The sequence below is a fragment of the Bidens hawaiensis genome, unplaced genomic scaffold, assembly GCF_021521415.1.
Source record: "Bidens hawaiensis isolate Kalapana, Puna unplaced genomic scaffold, B.hawaiensis_p1.1 tig00030400_1, whole genome shotgun sequence".
NCBI classification, from domain to species: Eukaryota; Viridiplantae; Streptophyta; class Magnoliopsida; order Asterales; family Asteraceae; genus Bidens; species Bidens hawaiensis.
In genome coordinates this window covers 130,241-141,410 of record NW_027495065.1, presented here as the reverse complement: position 1 = coordinate 141,410, position 11,170 = coordinate 130,241, and positions in this window count along the sequence as shown.

The following is an 11,170-nucleotide window of genomic DNA, read 5'->3' as shown; positions in this document are numbered from 1 at the left end:
ATCTCCATTGCAAGCCATTTGAAGACCGGAAACCCTATATCTGAAAAGCAAAAGTGAATATTTTGGATGGTTGGCTGGATATGGACGGGATTTCAAAGTAAACCTAGATCTGAAAATCAAACGCATTGGATAGTTGTAAGCTAGGCTTCAAGTCTTGTAAACTCTTAACTTTAAGAGTTTTAGGGTGCAATTACGTTATTGTCCTTCCTATTTATATTTTAAGATAGTATAGATAACAAGTTTTAATTTAGCTAAGTATATTTATAAAGTTCAAGGTTTAAAATATAAATAAGTTTATATATATTTATAAAGTCTAAGGTTTAAATTGTAAATTGGATTTAAATTTTAATATAATAATAATAATATTCAACCAACCCTTCCCCCCTCACCCCATCGCTTTTCCGGCAGAACTTCTGGCCGCCGGATTCCGGCGCTGGCAAGGCGTAATGACACATTTAAGACTCCGTTTGACACATTAAATCTTCCTAAATGACTTCTCCTCTAACGCCAAACAATAATAAATGATTAATTTCTCCATTAACAACCTAATTAACTCCTTTTAATCACCCAACCATTGGTTTATCATCAAAACCTTAATAACACGAATTAAACACCCAGCGGGTCAATTGAGACTATAAATAGGACGATAATCTTCGTCTAAAGTTAATAAAAACATTACATTATACAAACAAACTGTTGTAAAGCCCCGTTCCCGGTAGCCCTACTTTAGCGTCGGATTTACTCAATAACACAGTTCTACAAATCAGAGTTTATCAAAACTTTCGCAGAAACGTTAACTGAAATCATTTGTTACAAAACATAAAATCTTTTCTTTAAAACCAACTTAAAACATCACATTTTAAACACCATTTCTTTCGTATTCAGATGGCAGCCGTTCAATCCATACCATGTGTCATCCTCATGCCATCTCGATAAACATGTATACCTGCGTGCATACTAAAAGTCAGCTACGCTGAGTGAGTTCTAGTTAATCAGGCGACATACAATACATACACATATCATACATACATACATACATACATATCTGAATATACATATCCATACTTAACCAATTACCCTACTACCATACATACATATCTACAATCACTAACCCTGGTCTACCGAGAGTACGATCATAGTCCGCTGTCTATACCTATACTCAAGGTTGTGAACACGTAAAAGGTCCGCAGTCCTTACCTATGTTCATCAGTTATGGTATGTGCAAGGTCCGCAGTCCTTCCCTATACCATCCTATATTGACAACACGTACAAGGTCCTCAGTCCTTCCCAATGTTGCAACCTAAACCATAGCATGTACGAAGTCCGCAGTCCTCCCCTATGCTACCACAACACAAATATAGCACGTATAAAGTCCATAGTCCTTTCCTGTGCTGACGCCCATCTACATTACGTATAAGGTCCGTAGTCCTTATCTACGTTGCCGTCTATCTCCTATAACACGTATAAGGACCACCGTCCCTATCTACTTCTACATCTATCATCTACATCACGTATAAGGCCCGAAGTACTTAACTACGCCATCACCAGCCGAGTCTATGTCCAACAGAAGTTAGAGGGATTCGCCATCCTAACTTACTATGTCGAACGTAGGTCTCACATACCATTAGTATACCTGTATACACATACTTCACATATACAATAATTACATTATAGCCTAAGAACACTCTAGGCGTTCTTTACATCATTCATTTAACAACCATACCCCTTGTCGATACATGCAATATCCGAAGATCGTTCACGCCCCGACAAGTTTTCATTTGTAATGTTCATACATCTTTCATATATAATATCCATACCTTTATTTATAACCTGATAGTACATGCAATATCCGAAGATCGTTTGCGTACAAGACAAGAAATCATTCATATCTATTACATATATCACATATGGCATACACTTATCACTTAGGATAAATGTATTAACAACACATCGAGTATGCACACAGCCCTGAAAACATAACAAGAAAGTGGGGCTAGAAACTCACCTGAATCCTGCTACGTTCACCGATAGTAGTTAATCCTTTCTTTAGCTAGCACGACTAACTGTATAACGATTACACATATCAATTAACTACTACTATCTATAACGCGTTTCTAGTCTATTTACAACCCTCAACGAACGGGGGTTCGGGGGAAGCGCCCCTGACAGCGGGGTTCTAGGGGCGGCAGCCCCTAGCAGGGTCCAAGGGGCAGAGCCCCTGGCTGGGGTCGAGCTGTCTAATTCGTTACCAAATCCTCCTCCATTTGCTATAACGAATGGCCTAGTTCGTTATCTCAATTATAACGAATTGAGTCTGATTCGCTAACTGATTCATTACCTTATCTTCATCTGATTCGTTACCCATACATAGCTTAATTCGTTATCTGAATTATGACGAATGGTGAGTAACGAATCGCTTGATTCTTTATTTGAATCATAACGAACTGGGTAGCTAATTTGTTATCTTGACAGAACGAATGGGCGAGTAACGAACTACCTGATTTGTTATCTTAATTATAACGAATCATCTAGTTCTTATCCAGACTTTGACTCAAGGGTCAAAGTCAAAATCGTCAAGAACAATAATAGTCAACATATCTTAGATCTGCAATTAAACCTTCAATTCTTAACGAAATTGTAAGGCCCCGAACCCGGTGACCCTACTTTAGCGTCGGATTTACTCATAAACACAGTTCTTCAAATCAGAGTTTATTAAAACTTTTTGCGGAATATAAAACATCAATCATTTGTTACAAAACATTAAATCTTTTCTTTGATACCATAACACAAAACTTTATATTTAAAACATCTTTACTTCTTCCTTCAGATGCCAGCCGTTCAATCCATGTCGTGTGTCATCCTCATGCTAACTCTATAATCAGCTCACCTGCGTGCATACTAAAAGTCAGCTACGCTGAGTGAGTTCTAGTTAATCGAACGCCATACAATACATACACATACATACATATCCGTAGATACATATCCATACTTCACTAGTTACCCTTCTGTTCTACATACATACTTGCTACCATACATACATACATATCTACAATAACTAACCTCAGTCTACCGAGAGTACGTTCATAGTTCACCGTCTATACCTGTACTCAAGGTCGTGAACACGTACAAGGTTCGCAGTCCTTACCTATGTTCACCATTTATGGTACGTACAAGGATCGCGGTCCTTCCCTATACCATAGTACATCCACAACACGTACAAGGTTCGCAGTCCTTCCCTATGTTGCAACCTAATTCATAGCACGTACGAGGTTCGCAGTCCTCCCCTATGCTACAAAATCAGCACGTATAAGGTTCACAGTCCTTTCCTATGCTGAAATACATCCACAACACGTACAAGGTTCGCAGTCCTTCCCTATGTTGCAACCTAATTCATAGCACGTACGAGGTTCGCAGTCCTCCCCTATGCTACAAATACAGCACGTATAAGGTTCACAGTCCTTTCCTATGCTGACGCCTATCTACATTACGTATAAGGTTCGCAGTCCTTATCTACGTTTACATATATCATCTACTTCACGTATAAGGCTCGCAGTCCTTAACTACGCCATTACCAGCCGAGTCTATGTCCGACAGAAGCTAGAGGGATTTGCCATCCTAACTTACTATGTCGAACGTAGAACTCACATGCCATTCGTGTACCTATATACACATACTTACATTATAACATAAGAACACTCTAGGCATTCCTTACCTCATTCATTTAACAACCATACCCCTTGTCGTTACGTGCAATATCCGAAGATCGTTCACGCCCCGACAAGTGTTCATTTGAAACATTCATACATCTTCGATATATAATATTCGTACCTTTATTTTTAACCTGACAGTACGCGCAATATCCGAAGATCGTTCGCGTACCGACAAACAATCATTCATATCTATCACACATATCACATATGACATACACTTATCACTTAGGATAAATGTATTAACAACACATCGAGTATGCACACAGCCCCGAAAACATAACAAGGAATGGGGCTAGAAACTCACCTGAACACGGTTACGTTCACCGTTAATCGTAATCCATTTCTTCAGCTGTGCACGGCTGACTGTATAACAAGTACACGTATCAAACAACTATCACTACTCATATCATCTTTCCAGTCTTAACTACTACCCACAACGAACGGGGATCCGGGGGCAGCGCCCCTGGCAGCGGGGTCTAGGGGCGGCAGCCCCTAGCAGGGTCCAAGGGGCAGAGCCCCTGGCTGGGGTCGAGCTGCCAGGTCAGCTTGGAAAAATTTTATTTACATTAACTGTCTTAACACATTTTCCATTAGGTTTTTAATTTATTTTCTAAGCGAACTTAACTTTAGGCGAAGTTAAACCTTAGGCGAACTTAGCTTTAGGCGAAGTTAAACCTCAGGCGAACTTGGCTTTAGGCGAAGTTAAACCTCAGGCGAACTTAGCTTCAGGCGAAGTTACACCTTAGGCGAACTTAGCTTCAGGCGAAGTTATCATCAGGCGAACTTAACTTTACAGCGAAGTTGCCATCAGTCGAACTTAGCTTGCAGGCGAAGTTCATCAGGCGAACTTAGCTTGCAGGCGAAGTTCATCAGGCGAACTTAGCTTGCAGGCGAAGTTGTCGTTTGCAGGTTCTGTTTGCTCTTAGATCCTTCGTTTCTTAACCAAATAACTCGATTTAGGTACCCATGGAATCGTCTGACCAGCGCCTACAAACCCCAACTATCAAATCGACCTAACATCGATGTTTAGAGGGTGCGATTTAGGCATAAAGGTATAGGTTCTTTTTTTTTATCAATCGATTAACCCATCAAATCATAACCATTTTCAGTAAGATTAGCTTTGTTGAATTCGTTTTTACCATACAAACTCAGATCTATCATTTCTCAAATCAAATCGAACCTATACGAACGATTTCTAACTATAAACGTACCTTGAACGAGTCGAACTACGAACCCGGTTAAGCCTTGATGTTGTTTTGGTCCGTCACGACGTTCCAGCACCAACAAGCTCGGGTTTTCGCCTTCGGATCTTGGTTCGGGTCGTGTGTGTTTTGGGTGTGTGTATGGAATATGTGAGAAATGGTGGTTAAGGGTATTTATATTAGGGATCATGGGCTTAAGCCCATGGACTCTCCTTCCTTCGTTCATAACCCAAGTCCATAACCCATATCCATTACCCAACACTAGCCCGACCCATACCAACTCCTACTCTATTTATATCCCGATAACCCGAGTAAACTTTCCCTCTATTATCAAGTAATATAATTAATATCATTTTTGGAAATTTCGGGATGTTACAGAAATATCATGATTTTGGTATCATTGGAATCGTCTATGCAGCGCCTACAAACCCTAACCATCACATCGACCAAACATCCATGTTTAAGGGGTGCGATTTGTGCATCTAGTTACGGGTTATATTATGTTAACAATTAACCTATTAAATGCTAATCAAATTTAGTAAGGTTTGTTTCATTAGATTCGTTTTAATCATACTAACACAGATCTATGATTTCCCAAACCAAACCGAACCTATATGAATGATTTCTGTATATAAACGTACCTTAAATGAGTCGTTCTACAAACACGATCTGGTCTTGATGTTGTTTAGGTTTGACACGACGATCTAGCACCAACAAGCTCGGGTTTTCAACTTTGAATCTAGGCTCGGGTTAAAGGATGGTGTGTGTGTTTCTCAAGGTGTAGGCTATGGTGTAGTGATAAAAATGGAAAGGATTAAGGTTTAAGGGGTTTTTATATTCCCTTAAGCCCATGGACCTAAGGCCCATCTTTCCTTTTTGGTCCATCTTTAATTCTATTAACCAAGCCCGCTACCACTTAAGCTTTATTATCATGTTATTATCATTAACCCACTAACTCGAATACTTCACCCGACTCAAATATTATATTAAATATTATTCTAGGATTTTCGGGATGTTACAAGTCTTCCCTCCTTAAAGAGGTTTCGTCCCCGAAACCTAGCTTATTCCTTAAAAAAGGAACACCTTTTTCTTTATAATCGCACACTTTATTGAATCAACTTCGCTTTCTGAGTTATCCTTCTTACTCCCGACTTTGCAGCCATCGAATGTTGGTCATGTGTTTTAGCTATTTAAGGTAGCTTGTCCATGAGACCCTCGATGTACCAAGACTCATCTCATCCTTCCAAGGGCTTCGTTTAGTACTTTTAACACTATTGTCTAAAACGACATTTTATCATAACATAATAATCATTCATAACCAAACTCAATATATTACACGTCACTGATAAACATAAGTTTTAAACCTTAACATAAAACAAGTTCTTAAGCAAATGTAATTTAAACAAATAAAACCATTGCATGAGCAAATATTCCTTCATCAAGTGTTCCTCTCTGCAGTTTCCCCAAGTCTTTATCCTTTCGCACCTCCCGCCCCTGATTCCTTGCAATCCCTAGCCATGTGGTCAGCTTTTCCGCATTTGAAGCACTTTGGAAGATCAGGGCATTCTCGAGAGTAATGCCCACTCTTTCCACACCGATAGCACCTGTGTGTCCCAGTCTTGCATTCTCCCTGGTGCACTTGCCCACACGTCTTACATGCATCCTTGTTCCCAACCTTGTCCTTCCTCTCATCAGTTGTTGTCAACATCTCGCCAGACCGCTTAGCAGAGGTAGCCTATTTCTTCTCATTCTTTTCCTCCACCACCCCATCGTCCTCAGCCAGGTCAGCATAAACCACTTCTGCAAACTCAACAGCAGAGTCAAAAGTAGCAGGTTTATTTTCCCTGACTAACATGCGGACCTTTTGTGGCAATCCCCTCACATAACATTTGATTCTCTTGACCTCAGTGTCAACCATATCAAGCACCAACCTAGATAGTCGGTTGAATTCAGTAGTATACTCACGATGCGTCATCATACCGGCCTTCAAATTCAGGAACTTCATCTCCGTTCTTTCAACCTCGGCATCTGCACAAAACTTCTTCATCACCAACTCCTTCAGATCTTCCCATCTCAACGCCTTGATCTCATCCCTAGTCTTTCTCTGCTCCACACTTTCCCACCAATACATAGCTTCTTCTTCAAATGACTGAGTAGCATAACCCACAGCTTGGTCGGGACGGCATTATATAAATAAATAGATATACTAACGGCGTAACTTTATAAATTCTAAACCGACAAACGTTTATACTAAATTAAAACATACAAGTAACGACGAATTCTGTAAACATTATTTAATATTCATCTTGTAAGTAATATTATATTAATAAATCGTTAAAATCCGTCAAACTTAAATATTAATATACTTTAAAATGTGTAAATATATATATATATATATATATATATAAACGTATGAACTTTAAAACCGACATTTTATTCCATTAAATTAGTTAGTAATTCTCGTGTTCTTATTATTTTAGCTAGTGAGATTCGATCGTTCGGTTTCATATACGCGCTTACCGTATTATTTTCATGTTGTCATCCAATATCAAAGGCGAGTTTTTCACACCCTTTTTTTAGCCTTTTAACTATTTTGGGGCTAGCATATATATCTTATCAACGTTACAATTTCGTTTATTCATTATTTACAAACTACAATTCGTTACATGGACTTGTGTGTTTATTTGCTTACTTGCTCAAAGATTGCGTACTCATGGTTTCCTTATTAAGTATGATCATATGCCCCCCTATGCACTCAGGACCTCGATGTTATGAGTGAAATTGGGACCCCCAATCTGAGTACATTTGGTTGTAACCAAATGGAAAAGACATTGCTTGCGCTATTACTACACTAAGTTTCATGGAATTGTATGATTTTTATGTATTTGTATCAAACTTGTGTGGACTCACCAACTATTCAATTAGTTGACTTTATTTTATATATATGCCATAGGTACCTTCATTAGAGGATGAAATGACGTAGATATTAGAAGTTAGGTTATTTAACTAATAAATAAAGAAGACATTTGTTTTATTTCTTTCCTTTGTATTTATTTTATTGATCAACTTGTGTACTTGGGATTTGAATGAATTAATGATATTATTGTCACTTAATAATATCACATTTGTTATGAACAATCTGTACGTCACACTTGGACGTATTTCGCTTTAGCCGGGGTGTTACAATAGTATAGTATAGTATAGTATAGTATAGTATAGTATAATATAATATAATATAATCTATACTATTTAATAAATAAAGGTTCTTAATGCCACATGGCATCATATAAGATACATTCTTACAAATTTTTCCCACCCCCCTCTCTTATTAAATGCATTTCCCTTTTTATTAATATTTTTATATTTAACTCTTTTTTCCTTCTTAATCAATTATATTCTCTTTTTAATAATTATTTTTTAATTTAAAAATTTAATACAAACATAGATATATTATTTATTTTTATATAAATATGTTGTATTAGTGATTAATATTAAGGTTTTATAAGAAACAAATTATCACGTTGATTTACATAAAATAATTAATTTAAAATAAAGAAATTTTAACTTTATGTTTGTTTTGCAATGAAGATTAATAATAACTAAAGTCAATCACTATAGATGGTTTGATTTGTTTTTGAGACAACATGTTGTAACGCATGGTAAGTGATGTGTTTCATTATTTAAAGTTGAAGTAAAAAACAAAACGAGACTACTAATTTTGATATGTAGGTTAATATTACAAATATTGTATACAAAAAAATATTTAGAGATTTATTAATTTTCAACAACTTTTTATTTCTGTATTGTGTAATATGTAATTTATTCTACCATATATTATATCTTTATATCATTTAAGATATTACATTGTGGTATTATCTAAACAAATTTATTTATTCTAACTCATGTTCTACACAGGTCTTAATGCCATATGTGATTACAAATGAGTGATCCTTACAAAATTTTCTCATTTCTCTCATGTTAAATATATATTTCATTTTCTTTTAATAGTTTTATATTTTATCTTTTTTTATTTCAATCTATTAATGAGTGACTACGGTTTTCGTCCCTATGGTTTGTCGAAATATGTGGTTTTAGTCCAATAGTTTTCCCTCATCTCTCTCACATTAACTACATAACTTAAAAGAATTAATACCATCATAAATATATTAATTTATTTAATATAAAATGTATTGCATTAGTTATTAATATTAGATTTTTATAAGTAACCAATACGAAACGAGTGGTTTTCTTTATTAGATTAAAGTATAGTAACGTATCGGCCCATAAGACTCGAAACTTTGTTTATAGTAGGATTGGGTTTGCTATCCAAAAGGGGGTTGTGGCGCAGCTTGTTGCCCGCTTACCTGCCACTTCATTGTAAATCGTTTGGATGTTTCTATGATATTCTAAATGATTAATAGAAAAAAAATAAGAAATTAAAGTATGAAACATTGTTCATTTCAAAACAGTTTAAGATTAAAATGAGTTTTGGTCCACGAATTGGTTTAAAAAACTTGCCATTTACAACTAAGATTTGATATAGAAAATAACAAAGAAATAATTTATGATTTATGAATTTTCTAACAGTTTTTTATTTCCAAATTGCGTAATGTGTAATTTTTACTGTATAATATATAAATATGTAATACATTTATTATTTGTTTTTCAGATTATGTTATTATTTAAAAAATTTATTTATTTTAACCCGTGTGCTACACGGGTAAAATACCTAGTAAAATATAATATACACATGTTTACGTGCTTGTGCAACGGGTCCCTAATGGCGGAGACCTTCTCTTTCGTAGCCCTAGGCCCGAAAACTACATCGCTAATCGTGCTCCACCAGGTCCGCAAGTTGTCATCCGGTAACTGGTGTATGCTCCCGGTGTAAGTAGGAAGTTGTACCTCCGCCTCCGTGTATAGACCGATCCCCACGAAGAACTCCTCCATAGAAAGGTAACAGTTGTCCCCAAACAAACGAAAAGAAATCTCCGTGCGACGAATATTTCCACCTGGCCGCGTCATCGGGATCCCCTGTGTTCCCGCTACCGTGCTCTGAAACAATATTAACAAGTATATTTTTAATGCTTATTAGGAATGTTAACTGAAAAGCAAATTATACTTGACACGTAACGTAGAATAAAACTCTAGTGTGAGCTCCCGGTGCGCGACATGGGCAACGGTAAAACATTGACTCAAGGGTGTACCATCACCGATGTACTCGACTGTCCGATCTCAGACGTCACAACCGTCTATAAATCGCCAATAGATGACCGTGTTATAACGCGTGGTCATCTGTCGGAGGCGCAGATACCATTCGAAATAATCGGTACCGACTGCAAACTGCACATACGAGTAATCAAGTATAATTTGGCCACCCTCTATTGGGTGGTGCTCTTGCTCATGCTCCTCCTGTTCCACACCATCGTTCTCCATCTATTATAATATAATATAATATAATATTATATAATATAATATATTTAAATTAAAAAAATAGACCCAGACGCGGCCAGAATTGGTTGGCACAAACCCAACATCGGTCGTCGATTCAACATCACATTCCCAACTATCTTAAAACCCGAATACTTAACCCAACCCATAACTCTATTACCCGAAAACCGAGATCTAAAATCGAAATCTAAAACTGAAATATAAAATTGAGACTAAACGTACCTCGTGTCGTTGTCGAAAGCTTCGATGTCGACACACTTCCTTCCTATGTCGGAGCAAGATCCGGAGTTTGAGGGGCCAGGTTAGAGAAAGGGGTTGTTGTGTGTGTGTGTTTGTGTGTTATTGAGACATATGTGTAGAAGGGGGGAGGGTAAAAAGATATATATACACCGCGTATAGCTCTATACGCGGCGTATAGGTGTCCTATTAACCCCTTTCTGGTTAGCAAGACCCTTATTAATAATAATAATATTATTATTATTAATATTAATATTATTATTATATTATATTATATTAAAAAAAGGTTGAACCAAATACTGTACGAATAATAATAATATTATTGTATTTACAACTTTTAATACAAAAATATGTCATCCTAAACCAACGAAACCAACGGGGGCTCGCCAAGTTTGGCTTATTTTATTATATTCTTTTATGTGGTCTTCGTAATATCTTTCCAATTCTTGTGTCGCTGGCTGCGCGTATCTTGCCTAATTACTTACTGGCCACAACATTGGGAAATCCCCTTCCAATTTTACACTAATATAGTGATTACCTCCATAATTAATGACGACTCTTTCTTATTTG